Source organism: Artemia franciscana, chromosome 11 (assembly GCF_032884065.1).
Source record: "Artemia franciscana chromosome 11, ASM3288406v1, whole genome shotgun sequence".
Classification (NCBI taxonomy): domain Eukaryota; kingdom Metazoa; phylum Arthropoda; class Branchiopoda; order Anostraca; family Artemiidae; genus Artemia; species Artemia franciscana.
This window is the reverse complement of record NC_088873.1, coordinates 20,292,986-20,310,225: the sequence shown is the minus strand read 5'-3', so window position 1 is coordinate 20,310,225 and position 17,240 is coordinate 20,292,986. Positions and strand designations below refer to the sequence as shown.

The 17,240-nt window shown below is 36.8% G+C and overlaps 1 protein-coding gene across 23 annotated transcripts in view; it reads right to left on the bottom strand.

The window, feature by feature from the left end:
- Positions 1 to 17,240, bottom strand: part of LOC136032943 (uncharacterized) — a 75,121-nt gene that overhangs the window by 45,515 nt on the left and 12,366 nt on the right. For 10 of the 23 annotated variants that reach the window (XR_010618817.1, XR_010618827.1, XR_010618816.1 and 7 more), the window contains exon 1: positions 9,380 to 10,313. The exons of 3 other annotated variants lie outside the window; for them this stretch is intronic. The gene's annotated coding sequence lies outside the window, so the exon portion shown is untranslated. Of the gene's footprint in view, positions 1 to 3,124; positions 3,143 to 9,379; positions 10,317 to 17,240 lie in introns of those variants that run through there. 10 more of the 23 variants (XM_065713414.1, XM_065713416.1, XM_065713412.1 and 7 more) reach the window with 5 other exon arrangements.

The window sequence follows — 17,240 nt, the reverse complement described above, 5'->3', positions numbered from 1 at the left end:
GAATTGCATGATAGAATTTAAACTTGTAAATTTGAACATGCTATGCATAGAGGGGAAAGTTAATAATTTGTAATTTCAGATCCTGATTTGAAGAGCAGCCAACTTCAAATTCCATATTCTGAGCCCCATTTATTTAGTAATTACATACCACGTAAAACACACACAGAAAAAGTTTACTTGACTAGTAAAACCCCGATTTATTTTGGGGTTTTCCATAATTTTATAGCGTATCCGAAGGAATAAGCCGTTGGTAGGAGTATTAGAGCAAGAGTTATAACTTATGTAGAATAACATATCTATTATAAATAAGATTAATATATTGAAATCTCATTAGTTGTGGTGAAAAATATTGTAGCAAACATAGTGCATTATATTTTTTCGCTTTAATGCAAATTGGAACATTAGGTAATGGCCCCAACAGTGGATGCATCAGCGCCATCTATTTCAAAACATAGGTAATTGCAAGGTTTGAAGCATCGAAACACAATATGGTGTCTTTCTTGAGATTGATAGCATTATGTCCAGTGTTTCCATTCTAGGGATTTTCCCCCTATAATAGAGATTTTTGAGGTCTGTAAGGGGAAGGCTTTTTCATTTAGGGATTGTAGATTTTTACAGTCTCCTAGATTTTTAAGGAATTTCTAGGTTTTTTCTAAATCTAGTGATTTTTCACGTTATTGCCCATAGATTCATTATTCGATCAAACAAATCATATAGGAAGCTAACTAATGAAAAAAAAGAAAATAAGTGGTCCGTTACACCTCCCAATATGTGTCAAATTAGTATTCATGCAAATATACTACCTTCGAAACTTCCGATTTCGCACTATATAAGATATAGACCTCAGAGCGTTATCATCAAGATCATAAGCGAACATAGTTAATTGCAAAATTGCAAATATGTTCTATATTTCCTATTTCACAAGCTTTTCTCAGGTAAATCTTTTTCTTTATGTTTAGGATTTTTTTTTCTTAATAATCTATCACTTCCAAATTAGATTTTTGTTTTCTCTTAAAACCTTTGAAAGCGGACTGGGTATGAATAGACACTCTACATCAGCAAATGGATCAGAAATGGAGTTATTGAAAAAAAGCAAATAGCTACACATTAAATATAATTTTCAGAATGAAAAAAAAGAAGTTATTGAAAAAGAAAATTGGATTTGGTGCTTTTCATAATAAGATTTGTAATATAACTAGATAGGTTAAATCGATGAAACAATGATGACATTGGAGAAGAGTTTAGATGAACCATGTATGTTCCGACAGTCTGACTTCCCACCCCTTGGACCAAATACTACCATTTTGGAACAACTTGGCAATGATTCTAATTTGGAGAGGAGTTTAGATGAACCATGTATGTGTCTGACTTCCCACCCCTTGGACCAAATACTATCTTTGTGGAACAATAGGTCTTTTTCTGGAATTTTATGCTTTAGATGCTGATATGCTTATAAAAAACAAAATTAATCCTATTTTAAGTTTCAAAGAAATTTATAGGATTACAGTTTTGAAAATTCTTGTTTTCTGACTATCAAAATTAATTATTCCATAGGCTAGTTTTGAATTCTTTTTAAGTTGATTTTTGTTAATATGCTCGTTGTTTTTAAAAAATGTTCTTTTTGCCTAACTTTGGATATATAGAGAAAAAGAACATTTTTCTCAATTCTTTTTTGGCACATAAAAAGGTAATTTTAGCAAAACCAGGCCACATGAGTGGAGGTAGCCTCTCCATGATACCCCTGTCGGCTGAGCAGATAATACTCACTTCACAGTAACTGAGGGGGACTTGGAAGCTAGCTAAAATAACCTAAAAACATAGACAAACCCTTTTTAGACCTCTTCATTAACAGCTGTTAAATTAACACTATCGTTGTTTAGCTAAAACTTCTATTGGTAAAACTTAACGGACGAAAATCATAAATCAGGCAAAAGATTTCCCTGAAAAATACGGTAAACAGTTGGTAGCGGCAAGCTGTACATAAGGAGCGACACGGTTAAATAGTTACCTCACCCCTCAAAAACAGTTTAATTATCAATACATGTATCAAAAGAGTCCACTTGTTATACTAATTCCGAATATATAATATTCATTAATTTTAACGTCACCCTTAAAAAAACTACAAGCCTGGGAATATTTGCCTAATTTCCAAAAAGGGGGTATATCCCCCCACCGCCCCAAATTCAAAAAAGTCAATGAAAACCACGCCATCAGTTTCAGCATTTCATATAACCCTACTGTAGAGGTTTCAAGCTGTCAATTGCAAAAAATAAATTGTGGGATAGCCACTTTGTTGAGTATAGTTGAAAGGTCCAATAGCTACGCCTTGAGGATAACATCACCTCCCACATCCCCAAGGAAGAGGTGTGTATTTTACGAAACTTTCCCATTATTTATTTATAGCATTTGTCACTGGGAAGCATACATACACTTTTGGGAGGGGTTATTTTTCACAGGGATAGTTTATACGGAGAGGAAAGTTTTAGGGGAGAATTTTCCAGAGGAAACGTTAAACTTTGAGGATTTGCCAGAATTCCTATATAAGATTCTTTACATTTGTTTCACTTTCTCTCTGGCGACTCAATTTTACACGTAAAGATGTTTTGAGGGATTTGTTCCGTAGAAGTTATCAGCGGGGTTGAAATTGCATGAAGAAGCTTTTCTTGAGGAAAATTTCCTCGAAAAATCTCCGATACCGTTTTGAATGAAAATCAAGTACTTCATTTTGATAAAAATAAAATCTCAAAATTACAAAACGATCATAACCGTTTGATTATTTATTGGAAACCCCTAAAATTTCTGCGGCCAGGGCAAATGCCTCTCCCCCAAACCACCTCACAAGTTGCCTAATGCCAATTTGAAAAAAGGAAACTTTTCTGTATAACCTAGACTCTATAAGGCCTTCTCTCCCATTTACCCTTTTTACTGCAGTGACTATTTACATTGACTATGATCTATTTGTATGAAGATTTACAAAGCTTGGAAACGGATTTGCAAATCGTCATCGTTTCTAGCAAATAAAAATAAACCATTGCCATCTAGTATTACCAAGGGAAATAATAAAGTGCGTATATACCGTAAACTGAAATATTAATTACATATAATGGTATTCGTCCTTAACTACCTTTTAGCAATTGCTTCTTAGTAAACATCTCTTTTTTTATCCTTAGGTTTAAGCGTTCTTAATCCTCCTACCTAAAAATAATACTCATTGACAAATAACAATAAATGTCGTTACGATGTAAACATACCGCAACACTTGTCAATAATTTCGAATGATTTTAACAAAACGTAAATTGTTTGGTCACTGTTGTTTCCCTGCAAAACAGTCGTATCTGAGAGATCACAGATATCAACAAAAGTATGATTAAAACCAACCTGTTGCTATGCAGTGGGAATAAAAAGATCAGTATAGAGAAATTGAGTCCTTAGCTTGTTATAAAAAATGACTTCATGCGAATGACTCATGCATGAATGACTCATGCATACAATGAAAAGGCTGCATACAATTATTCCGACAATAGGGCAGAGTGAAAAAAAGAAAGTAAATTTAACTAATTAGTTACTGTTTCTATTTTGATGCTTATTCAAAATATATAAAACTCATGAAATTTAACATTACCTGCTAGAAGTTACGTGCCTGAGAAAATTTCCCCAAATTTCAAAAAGGAGGAGAAATACCCCCAAAACGTCAAGCGATATCAACGAAAATCACACCACTAGATTCAGCATATCAGAGAACCGTACTGTCGAGGTTTCATGATCCTCTATACAAAAATATCGAATTTTGTATTTTTAGCGAGAAAAACAATCAGGAGTGATTGTGCCAAACTAGTATACTAGAGGATCGGGACAGGGCTCATATGATCAAGTTCTAGTACCCCGTTTAAGTGATCAAAAACATTCGAAGACAGCTAACCCCCTCCCGTGCCTCATTTTCCCTAAGATCACCTGATCAAAATTTTAAAGCAGCTATTTTGTTCAGCATAATCAAAAGATCTACTAGCTACCCCTTTCAAGACGACTTTACCCCCCAGAGTCCTCAGGGGAAGGGCTACAAGCTATGAACTTATTATTACTAGCGTTTTACAAATTCCTACTGTAGAGGTTTCAAGCTGTCATTGGCAAAAATGATACATTTGTATTTTTTACCAAAAGAAAGATCACGGATGCGTGTTTATTTGTATTTTTTTTCAGGGGTGATCGAATTGAACAAATGATGCTAGAATACCAGGGGAGGGCTCAATAAAAAAAATTTCTAGTGTTCTTCTAGAGTGACCAAAAAGCTAGATAGTCAACAGACCCTGCTCCTATGGCCCTACCCCACCCAAAAGTTGTTCTATCAAAACTGTAGGATAGCCGCTTTGTTGAGCATAGTTGAAAGGTCCAAAAGCTACGCCTTTGAGGATAACATGACCCCTCACAGCCCCTAGGAAGAGGGGTGTATTTTATGAAATTTGCACACTTGTTTACGCAGAGTTTTTTTATGGCACTTGGTATTAACCAAGTGACATATAGCAGTCGCCAATTCTGTCGGTCTGTCTGTCGGTCCCGGTTTTGCTACTTTAGGCACTTCCAGGTAAGCTAGGACGATGAAATTTGGCAAGCGTATCAGGGACCGGACCAGATTAAATTAGAAATAGTCGTTTTCCCGATTTGACCATCTGGAGGGGGAGTGGGGCCCGGTTAATTCGCAAAGAATAGAAAAAATGAAGTATTTTTAACTTATCAGCGGGTGATTGGATCTTAATGAAATTTGATGTTTGGAATGATATTGTGTCTCAGAGCTCTTATTTTAAATCCCGACCGGATCTGATGACATTGGGGGGAGTTGGAGGGGGAAAACCTAAAGTCCCGGTTTTGCTACTTTAGGCACTTCCAGGTAAGCTAGGACGATGAAATTTGGCAAGCGTATCACGGACCGTAACAGATTAAATTAGAAATAGTCGTTTTCCCGATTTGACCATCTGAGGGGGGAGTGGGGGCCGGTTAATTCGGAAAAGATAGAAAAAATGAAGTATTTTTAACTTATCAGCGGGTGATTGGATCTTAATGAAATTTGATGTTTGGAATGATATTGTGTCTCAGAGCTCTTATTTTAAATCCCGACCGGATCTGATGACATTGGGGGGAGTTGGAGGGGGAAGACCTAAAGTCCCGGTTTTGCTACTTTAGGCACTTCCAGGTAAGCTAGGACGATGAAATTTGGCGAGCGTATCAGGGACCGGACCAGATTAAATTAGAAATAGTCGTTTTCCCGATTTTACCATCTGGGGAGGGGGCGGTTAATTCGGAAAAAATAGAAAAAATGAAGTATTTTTAACTTATGAGCGGGTGATTGGATCTTAATGAAATTTGATGTTTGGAATGATATTGTGTCTCAGAGCTCTTATTTTAAATTCCGACTGGGTCTGATGACGGGGGGGGGGATTTGGAGGGGGGGAAACCTAAAATCTTGGAAAACACTTAGAGTGGAGGGATCGGGATGAAACTTGATGGGAAAAATAAGCGCAAGTCCCAGATACATGATTAACATAATTGGAACTGATTTGCTCTCTTTGGGGTAGTTGGGGGGGGGGGAGTAATTCTTAAAAATTAGAAAAATGAGGTATTTTCAACTTACGAACGGGTGATCAGATCTCAATGAAATTTGATGTTTAGAAGGATATCGTGTCTTAGAGCTTTTATTTTAAATCCCGACCGGATCTGGTGATGGGGGCGGGGAGTTGGGAGGGGGAAACCTAAAACTTGGAAAACACTTAGAGTGGAGGGATCGGGATGAAACATGGTGGGAAAAATAAACACAAGTCCTAGATAGATGATTGACATAAACGGAACGGATCCGCTCTCTTTTGGGTAGTTGGGGGGGGGGGTATTTCTGAAAAAAAATGAGGTATTTTTAACTTACGAACGGGTGTTCGGATCTCAATGAAATTTGATATTTAGAAGGATATCGTGGCTCAGAGCTCTTATTTTAAACCCGACCGGATCTGATGACATTGGGGGGGGGAGTTGGGAGAGAGAAACCTAAAAATTGGAAAACACTTAAGAGTGGAGGGATCGGGATGAAACTTGGTGGAAAAAAAACACAAGTCCTAGATACATGATTGACATAACCAGAACGGATCCGCTCTCTTTGGGGTAGTTGGGGGGGGGGTTAATTCTGAAAAATTAGAAAAAATGAGGTATTTTTAACTTACGAACGGGTGATTGGATCTCCATGAAATTTGATTTTTAGAAGGATATCGTGTCTCAAAGCTCTTATTTTAAATCCTGACCGGATCTGGTGACATTGGGGGAAGTTTGGGGTGGGGAAACCTAAAATGATGGGAAACGCTTAGATTGGAGGGATTGGGATGAAACTTGGTTGGAAAAATAAGCAGAAGTCTTGCATACGTGATTTACATAATTGGAACAGATCCGCTCAATTGCGGAGGGGGGGGGGGGTAATTCTGAAAAATAAGAAAAATGACGTATTTTTAACTTACGAAGGAGTGATCGGATCTTCATGAAACTTCATATTTAGAAGGACCTCGTAACTCCGATATCTTATTTTAAATCTCAACCGGATCAAGCGTAATTGGGGGGGGGGGGGCAGTTGGGGGACCGGAAATCTTAGAAAATACTTAAAGCGGTGAGATCAGGATGAAACTGGATGGGAAGAATAGAAACCTGTCTAAGATACGTGACTGACAAAACTGGACCGGATCTGCTCTCTTTGGTGGAATTGGGGGGGGGGGGTAATTTTGAAAATTGAGGTATTTGTAACTTACGAAAGGGTGACCAGATCTTAATGAATTTTGATATTTAGAAGGATCTTGTGCTTTAAAGTTCTAATTTCAAATCCCGACCAAATCCTGTGACATTCGGGGGAGTTGGAGGGTTGAACCGGAATTCTTGGAAAACATGAAAATTGGAGTCTTTATATCTTACGAATAGATGATCGGATCGTAATTAAATTTGATTTTTAGAAGGAATTCATGTCTCAGAGCTCTTATTTCAAATCCCGACCAGATCTTTTGACATTGTGGGGATTTGGAGGGGGAAATCTTGGAAAAACACTTGGAGTGTAGGAATCGGATGAAGCTTGGTGGATAGAATAAACAAATGTCCTTGATACGTGATCGACAGAATCGTACTGGATTCGCTCTCTTTGGGGGAGTTGGGGGGAGGGGTTCAGTGATTTGGCGAGTTCGGTGCTTCTGGACGTGCTAGGGCGATGAAAATTGATAGGCGTGTCAGGGAGCTGCACAATTTGACTTGATAAAGTCGTTTTCCCAGATTCGACCATCTGGGGGGCAAAAGGGAGAGGAAAAATTAGAAAAAATTAGGTATTTATAACTTACGAGTGGGTGATCGGATCTTAATGAATTTTGATATTTAGAAGGACTTTGTGACTCAGAGCTCTTATTTTAAATCTTGACCGGCATTAAGCCTCTTATTTTCCTTTTTAAATCAATCTATTGATTCATAGAATTTTGTTAGAGCTCACACCATATGATCTCTTGGCTCTTAGCTCTTCTCGCCTCGTCACAAGTGCCATATGAGCTCTTAGCTCTTGTTTTATTAGGAAGCATACAGACATTTTTTGGAGGGGGGTATTTTTCACAGGGATAGTTTTCTGTCAAGAGGTATGTTTTGAAAGATTCTTTACGTTTGTTAACTTTCTCTCTGTCGACTCAATTTTACATGTGGAGATGTTCCAGGAGAATTATCCAAAGGAAATTATCAGCGGGGTTGGAATAGTCTGAAGAAGCTTTTTGTGGGGAGATTTTCCTCGGAAAATCTCTGTTACCTTTTTGAATGAAAATCAAGTTGCCATGGCAAACTGTAGAAGAAAGATCAATATAGATAATTTAAGTGAGAGGCAAAGCTGGCATAAGCCTTCTTGAGGATATTATATAAATGATGTAATTTTAACTTATTCATAAATAGTCCATCCATCCTAGGGCAAAACTAAAAATGGATATCCATACAACTAAGGAATGATCGAGATTTTTAGGTTAATTCATGACGGACAATGCCCACTGGACTTTTATACGAAACAGGAGACTGATTTTTTTTTTTTTTTTAATTTGTTTGTATTAGGCTAAGTAACCTTAGCCTAATAGGCTTGCCCACTTAGTTTTAGGCAAACCACCGTGTTTTAGGATGGACAGATTACTGACAAATCCCCTGAAGTTGCAGGCTAACAGGGAGACCTTTAGTTTATCAAGTGTTTGGGTAAACAGCAAGGGAGTAGCTATAACTCCCTTATTGGACAAATACTTGCGTGTTAGCTTTTGGAGGGGCAAGCCTGCCTAAAGTCTCAGGCAGGCTGACCACCTGCCTTGAGTGTCAGCCGAGGCTTTGTACCCTATTTATAAGCTAAGACAGTTGCATAAAAAAGACAAAAAAAAGAGATATAGGTTGACTGACAAGTTGCTTATACTTAGAGCCATGGAGGAAGGTTTCCCAACATGATTTGAAAACCATAAAAAAAAAAAATCCAAACTAAAGTACGCTAAAGAGATTTTTTTTCAGGGGGAATTGTTTGCAAGAAAATTTAAGAAGGGAGGTACTTGAAGGAAGGTTTTGTGGTGGGAGAAAAATTTTCAATGGAGGGGGATCCATATTTTCTGAAATTATTTGAAAAACGACCAGAAAAAATAAGTTGTTTTTTTTTCAATAGAAAGTAAGAAGTCATATTGGAGCGCGGTTGCCTCCTCCTCAACTCCTTACGCTAAAATTTGACTTTGACTGGCACTTTGTCAATAATTTTCGAGACTATACTGGCGGCACTGAACAGTCTAAAAGGAACAAAAGGAACTCTCAACCAGTGAAATAAGTACAGACACCTTGACAAACATCTTTACTAATCCATCTTAGATGCAATGCGACGACATCAGTGGCCATTTTAGGAATAACCAGGCGGGCAGTTGCCCCCTCCCACCCATTTTTCTGTCATTTGACAATAAATTCCTTTTATTTTACATTTTGCATTCCTGTTCAGGTACCTTACTCCTTCCCAGATCAAGAGGCCTAAAGCCACTACTGAAAAAAAAAAAACTAAAAAAAAAACTGTCAAAACAGAAAAGCAAGATATAAAAACCATGGAGTACGGCAGAAAAATAAAACATAATCAACAAGAAGAAAAACATCGGAAACCAGAGAATTTAAATATCAGAAGCCTGAAAGAGCACAAAAAAAGTTTCGAGGGCATCCTTGGAACGCAAGTCCCCCTCCCCTAACGAAAAAATCCACTCATCTCCCCAACCAGCCCATCATAAGCAAAAAAGCACGAAAAAGGCACAAACTAACACGCCTGAGAACAATTGGAACAACATCACTCAATACAAGCACACTAGTAAAGTCTGCATTACTAAGATACAAAACTTACCCAAAGAGAAGTTCACAAGACACTCAACCACCAGGACACAAAATAGCTTTATGTTTTCATGTGTAGGGAGATATCCACTTACTAGGAAGATATTCATTCGCATCCGTCTTTCTTTGTAATAGATTCTTGCTTTCAGCAGCACAAATGAAACTAACCCTGTCACAGCTGCCATGAAATTCTACATGTCGTCAGCAAAGTTAAGCTTCATCCTCTTTGAACATACATCTATAAGTGCTCCATGCAACGAAATCCTTTAGAATCAGCCAATTAAATTATTAAAATGCACTAGAACATCAAAGGGCAAAACAAAGAACCATGGGTCACTCCATGTTTTAAATTCATGTAATTGGATTTAATGCTCCCACCATCAACACCACACTATTTCCATCACTCAAAAAAGATGACAGCTTTCATTACTGACAAAAATCCAATCATTCTTATTCATGGATTTAAATATCATTGCTATATTCCACGCAATATAAAAACACTTACTCCTTGGACCAAATTCAAGATTATGCTGTATAATAGATCTTTTTTTACACTTGTCATCAACACTTTCAACGTCTTCCACAGATGCAAAAGGGCTTTTTGTCAAAGACTGGTTCTATATTTTGAAAAATTTATTTGGCTATATATACTTGGTAAAGGCTGCTCAACTTAACTTGCGCGATTCCTTTGTCTGCAAAAACTGTCCTGACCATAGATCGTCATCTCAGAATTATAGGTTGCAGACCAGGTTGTGGTTGCAGGTCAGGTCGAGATTGTAGCAGATCAGATTGTGGGGTCAGGTTAAGTTGGCGTCATTTAATTGTGGGGTACCATTTTACTTTCTATCCGGTTTACAACAGCTGTAACTCAAAATTTAACATCAAATGAGCCCTTCCATAATATTTCCATGACCATCCACTGTAAATAACGAAGAGATTATACACACTATGCTCTTTACTGTGGAAATGAAGCTGTGTAAATTACGATAAGCGAAATTAGATTCCAAACATCAGATTAGATTCCAGAAATTAGATTCCAAACATCACATAATGGCTTTTAAAAATACATCGTTTTTAGATAACCCACAGTTTTTGGTCATGTAAAGAATATGAAAACACGGCTGGGAATTTTCTGACTTAGAAGACTCAGATAATAAATGGAAAATTTCTATGCTCGGTGCAAGTTCCCTCTCCCCCTCTAAAACAACCATTGAAAAGATCGAAGGAGCAGTCGCACTTTTTTGGATAAAAAAAGATGAGTGGAAGTGAATAGTGTTGGGCAAAAAGCACCAACCTTTGAAGGAGAGAAAACAAGTAGCCTACCCTGTCAAGAGATGGCCCACAAAGACACCAAACGAAGATAATCAAAACAACAAAAGTCGTCACAGAGCTTACAGCAATGCAGAACTTGCAAGCTGAACAGATCGCCGAAAATTGTGTATTGTGAAAAAAGGACAATGTGGAGACACTCAGAAACAGAATTGGAGTAAATACTTTATTGGAGCATAATTACTCGGAATTGGAGCAAAATTATATATTGTGAAAAAAGGGCAATGTGGAGACACTCGGAAACAGAATTGGAGCAAATACTTTATTGGAGCACAATTACTCGGAATAGGAGCAAAATTATGTATTGTGAAAAAAGTACAATGTGGAGACAGTCAGAAACAGAATTGGAGCAAATACTTTATTGGAGCAAAATTATGTATTGTAAAAAAGGACAATGTGGAGACACTCGGAAACAGAATTGGAGCAAATACTGTATTGGAGCAAAATTATGGATTGTGAAAAAAGTACACAATGTGGACGAAGACCACATTACCTTGCCATCACAAACAGCAAAAAGAAACAGAACAATAGGGAATTCTTTTCGCAAGACAGTGGCAAACAAATTAGAATGAATATTTCGGCCCTAGGTCCAAGAGCCGTCCTCAGCAAGACAAAAATATATAAGAAGAACAAGAGCTAAGAGCTCATATGACACTTGTGACGAGGTCGGAAGAGCCAAGAGCTCATTTGGCACTTGTGAGAAGGTCAGAACCTAAAATTAGACTCGGTACTAGAGTTATCGAATTTGCTGTACTTTGTTTATTGGCAATTATTATAAAGATAAACTTGAAAATACAGTGTTTCTGTAGTCTCTTCTTGTTCGGTATTCTACCTGTAAAGAAGATAAATTAGTTACATTCGGCGTTTTTTTTTTCTTCTTCGTGAATTATATTGTATTCTTCTTGTTTTTATTGTTTCATTTACCTAACGAAAGAGGGGGGGGGGGGGTAGTGTCAGATAAACCACCCTGATGTTTGGAAAGACCATAAAATAATTTGTTCCTTAGGCTATATAACATACCAAACAGTCGAGCTGTTAGCTGAATGTACGATCTGACCAAACCGGTTTCATAGCCACAAGGACAAATGACGGGAGACAGAATGCATTGGACTTAATATGTGTACATCAGGGGGGTGGGGGTAAGGTTATGTTTGAACCTATTTCTGAGATATATTCTCTCTCCCCCCCCCCTAATTTGCAAATATATAGCCCAAATTATACTATTGTATAAACTAAAGTATTATATTTACATCATGTTTTGGTGTATTTCATTATGATTAACGTAACTACACTTCTTGAGTGTGTTAGGTATAATACATAAGTACCAGTAATTTTCTTTCAAAAGGCCACAGACTAATAGAACCAATTTTCGTTGTTTTTTAAGTTAATCATCCCCCCCCCCTAAAAAACGAACCAAGAGCCTGTGTATGTACCTGCAGTCCTTTGAGTCTGCAAGGCTATCGAAACATTCAACACCCGACTTTAGAATAGTTTCAAAAATGATTACCTTGCCCTTTTGAATTATCGATACCGTTCTTTATAGATAGGAATTTTTTCATACATTTCAGTTACAATTTTATCCTTATTTTTTGACATAGATTCTTTGAATGACCTGCTCATCAAATTCATGGAAAACGTTTTAAATACGTATTTAAATTGCGCATTTGAAAAGGCGGCCTTTGAAACAGGTGAGCAATAACTGGGGTCAGCGTTGTCTGTGCCCAAAGGACATGGGAACTAATTAAAAGTCAATAGCTAAGTTCATGAATGTAAAATCATCATTGATGACTGTCACAGTGTAAAAATATTTTCCCTTTACTGTGCTGACTGCATAGATGACTGAAACATTTACATCCGCAGGACTTTGCTTCTTAGGGAATTCCAATTTCGTCAGCAATAGTTACAGCTTAGGGGTATAAGCCTAGAGAAAGAAACATGTTAAGAAAACATTTCATAATACGCACAATAGCTGTAGCTAACACCTTTTGCATGGATCCCCCCTATACTTTACCGCCAACCCACCTTCCCCTAAAAAGCAAATATATAGTCCAAATTATATAAAACCAATGCATTCTGTCACCCATCACTTGTTTTCCGGTTCTTCTTTTAAACAGTTAATTCAATTAATAAGTACAAGATATGAAACAAGAGAGACGCATTGGGAGAATAGAGGGGAAATATATAATTTCGACTGTATATTTACACATTAAGGGGGGGTGGGGGGGGGGTAAAATATAGGGAGTTCCATGCAAAATCTGTTTGCTACAATTGTTATGCATATTGTATGCTTATCATGCTTCCTTCTCAAACATGTTTCCTTCTTAACTCGTAAGTTAAAAGTACCTCATTTTTCTAATCTTTCAGAATTAGCCCTTGCCCCCACTCCCCCAAAGAGAGCGGATCCGTCCCGGTTATGTCAATCACGTATCTAGGACTTGTGCTTATTTTTCAAACCAAGTTTCATCCCGATCCCTCCACTCTAAGCGTTTTCAAAATTTTAGGTCCCCCCCCCTCAATTCCCCTCAATGTCACCGGATCCAGTCAGGATTAAAAATAAGAGCTCTGAGACACGATATACTTCCAAACTTCAAATTTCATTAAGATCCGAACACTCCTTCGTAAGTTAAAAATACCTCATTTTTCTAATTTGTGCAGAATTAACCCTCCCCAACTCCCCCAAAGAGAACGGATCCGTCGCGGTAATGCCAATCACGTATCTAGGACTTGTGCTTATTTTTCCCACCAAGTTTCATCCCGATCCCTCCACTCTAAGTGTTTTCCAAGTTTTAGGTTTCCCCCTCCCAACTCCCCGCCCCCGTCACCAGATCCAGTCGGGATTTAAAATAAGAGCTCTAAGACACGATATTCTTCTAAACATCAAATTTCATTGAGATCCGATCACCCGTTCGTAAGTTGAAAATACCTCATTTTTTCTAATTTTTAAGAATTACTCCCCCCCCCCCAACTACCCCAAAGAGAGCGAATCAGTTCCAATTATGTCAATCATGTATCTGGGACATGCGCTTATTTTTCCCATCAAGTTTCATCCCGATCCCTCCACTCTAAGTGTTTTCCAAGATTTTAGGTTTTCCCCCTACAACTCCCCCCAATGTCATCAGATCCGGTCGGGATTTAAAATAAGAGCTCTGAGACACAATATCATTCCAAACATCAAATTTCATTAAGATCCAATCACCCGCTCATAAGGTAAAAATACTTCATTTTTTCTATTTTTTCCGAATTAACCGGCCCCCCACCCCCACCCCCAGATTGTCAAATCGGGAAAACGACTATTTCTAACTTAATCTGGTCCGGTCCCTGATACGCTTGCCAAATTTCATCGTCCTAGCTTACCTGGAAGTGTCTAAAGTAGCAAAACCGGGACTTTAGGTTTCCCCCCCTCCAACTCCCCCCAATGTCATCAGATCCGGTCGGGATTTAAAATAAGAGCTCTGAGACACAATATCATTCCAAACGTCAAATTTCATTAAGATTCAATTACCCACTCATAAGTTAAAAATACTTCATTTTTTCTATTTTTTGCGAATTAACCGGCCCCCCACTCCCCCCCCCCAGATGGTCAAATCGGGAAAACGACTATTTCTAATTTAATCTGGTCCGGTCCCTGATACGCTTGCCAAATTTCATCGTCCTAGCTTACCTGGAAGTGCCTAAAGTAGCAAAACCGGGACCGACAGACCGAAAGACAGACAGACCGACAGAATTGGCGATTGCTATATGTCACTTGGTTAATACCAAGTGCCATAAAAAACATAACAGGATAAAATCAATACAACCAAAATCAGAAATTTTTCAAAACAGTCCCAGCATCCTCAACTCAGTGAAGTTCAACCAGGACTGATAGATAAATTGAGATGACAAGAGGCAATTCATTGGAATGAAAGAGAATGATTTAAAACAGGTTTTCAATGCCAATCTTGCTTTTTTGGCTGCTTATCTCGTAGGTCTATTTGTGACAGGTTCTGTGTTAATATCAATTGATTTTTTATAATATTCTGTCAATAGTTTTTAGTTAAATTCGTGTATAGGGCATTTAGTAAATATTCTCCCTAGTCCATATTTAAGGAAATATTATTATTAAGCTTAAGTCTGATTTCAATTGCTTTTCGAACTTCTTACTTTATGTCTAGTTCATTGCTAATAAGGGGGATTCTTCAAAAAGTATTTTGTGGCTAGGATTTTCAAACACATGGCTGCTTAAAGCAGAATCAAAAGAAACAGAAGCAATATTAGAATTTATAGCTTTGGTGATATCATCTTTATGCTGTTGTAGGCGTTCCTCAAAATTCTTGTCAGTTCTCCCTACATAGAATTTGCCACAATCGCATGTTAGTTGATAGACATCTCTTTGGCGAGTAACTAGAGTTTTATCTTTACCAAGATTTTGGAGATTTATGAGTTTCAAATTATTGTTAAATACAACATACAGATTATTTTGTGTGCATACTTTTTTAAGATTCCTAGTGATTTCTGGGAAATATGGGAGGTTAATTATGTTTGAGGGCTTATCGGAATTCTCACATGGTAAATTATCCTTGATTTTACAGGAGTAAAAAGTAAAGCATTCCTCTAAGGTCCATCGTAACTTGTACGAAAACCCCCGCCTCCAATATTTGAATATGATTATGTACAGCCTTCTAACATTTGCTTTTTTCTCAAAAATCTTACGTATGTAATTCGGTAGATCTAGTTGAAAAACTCAAAAACGTAAATTTCTCAGATATCGGTAGTTTTCACATTGTGTCTATGTATACAAATATTGATGTATCAGTATCTGAGCAATTATTAGAAAATAAAATAAACAAAAATTATCACTTAGTAGAAATTTCAGCAACAGGATTACATTGCGACGTCTTAATGGCCTTGTTTAAACTTTGTAACAAATATTCAATGTATTTCCAATTCTGTAATTCTTTCTACCTGCAAACATATGACTTAGCCATGGGCGTACCTCCCTCTGGGTTACTGACGAATATTTATGTGGAGCATATTGAAAATTGGGCGTTTAATTCGTATTTCTTGAAACATATCTTTTGGGGACGATAAATGGATGACGTAATTTCACTTTATAACTATGGGGAAAGTGAAATTAGTGGTTTTTTAGATCACCTTAATACATATGATAGGAAATAACAGTTTATCTTAGATATTGAAATTGCAAATAAAATCTCATTCCTAGATGTGCTAATTACTCGTAGCTTAGATAAACTCAATTTTACTATTTACAGAAAACCAACACAAAACAATAAATGTTTACATTTTAAATCACCCCCCCCCCCCGTTACAAGTTAAAAGAGCTGTTATAATCCCTCTCGTCGATCGTGCCCTAAACATTTGTTCTGATTCCTACATCACAGCAGAACTAGACTACCAGGGACATACTTTTTGGAAATGGGTATCCTATTTTATTTATTAATAATAGAATTAACCGTAGACTGAAAAGACATTCCCGTAAAAAAATAAAATAAATAAATAAATATATTCGCAAATTTGATGGCAGGCCGTCAAGCCTCTATACATGGCAGGCCGTAAAATCAACGCTAATTTACCATGTGAGAATCTTGATAAGTCCTCGAACATAATTTACCTCCCATTATTTTGTGTACATACTTAAAAAAGTATGCACACAAAATAATCTGTATTTTGTATTTAACAATAATTTGAAAATCACAAATCTCCTCAATTCTGGTAAAGATAAAACTCCAGTTACTCGCCAAAGAGATGTCTATGAAATACCATGCGATTGTGGCAAATTCTACGTAGAGAGAACTCACCAGAATTTTGAGGAACGCCTACAACAGCATAAAGATGATATCATCAAAGCTATAAATTCTAATATTGCTTCTGTTTCTTTTGATTCTGCTTTAAGCAGCCATGTGTTTGAAAATCCTAGCCACAAAATACTTTTTGAAGAATCTGTCCTTATGTTTTTGGTTTTTGCGCTTTTGTATAACTTGAAAGTTTTTGCATCATACAATAAAAAATTTGTGTTTTTTTTCTAAATATCGATCTTCATAGTAGTGGAAAGATACTGTAAGTAGAACTTATGGGATTTCTTAGTATTAATAAAAACTGAACTTACCTTTTTTTTTCAGAGTTTATAATTATTCAAATTTTCAAACGCTAATAAAAAGTTGAATATATTAGACATAAGCGAAACTGTCAATAATAAGAAAAAAAAACAATAACAAAATTTGCACAATTTAAATGCTAATGATAAAAAAAAATAAATAAAAAAAATAAAAAAAAACATTAAGAAGATGGACTTAAGTTTAAAATTGGTGATCAACAATAATCATCTAGATACAAGAAAACAGGAACACGAGTTCAAAAATAACTTTTCAAATGTCAAGTGGCTACAAAAATACTTGAGATTATGAATATATTATCATTGAGCACCAAGACCCTGTAAAAGAGACTCTTGAATTACAAAAAGAAGAAAAGGAATAAAAAATTGGTCGTAAAACATCAGGAGAGGATTCATTTGAACGGAAATTAAAGTTTCTAGGGTCCTTTTTTATGTA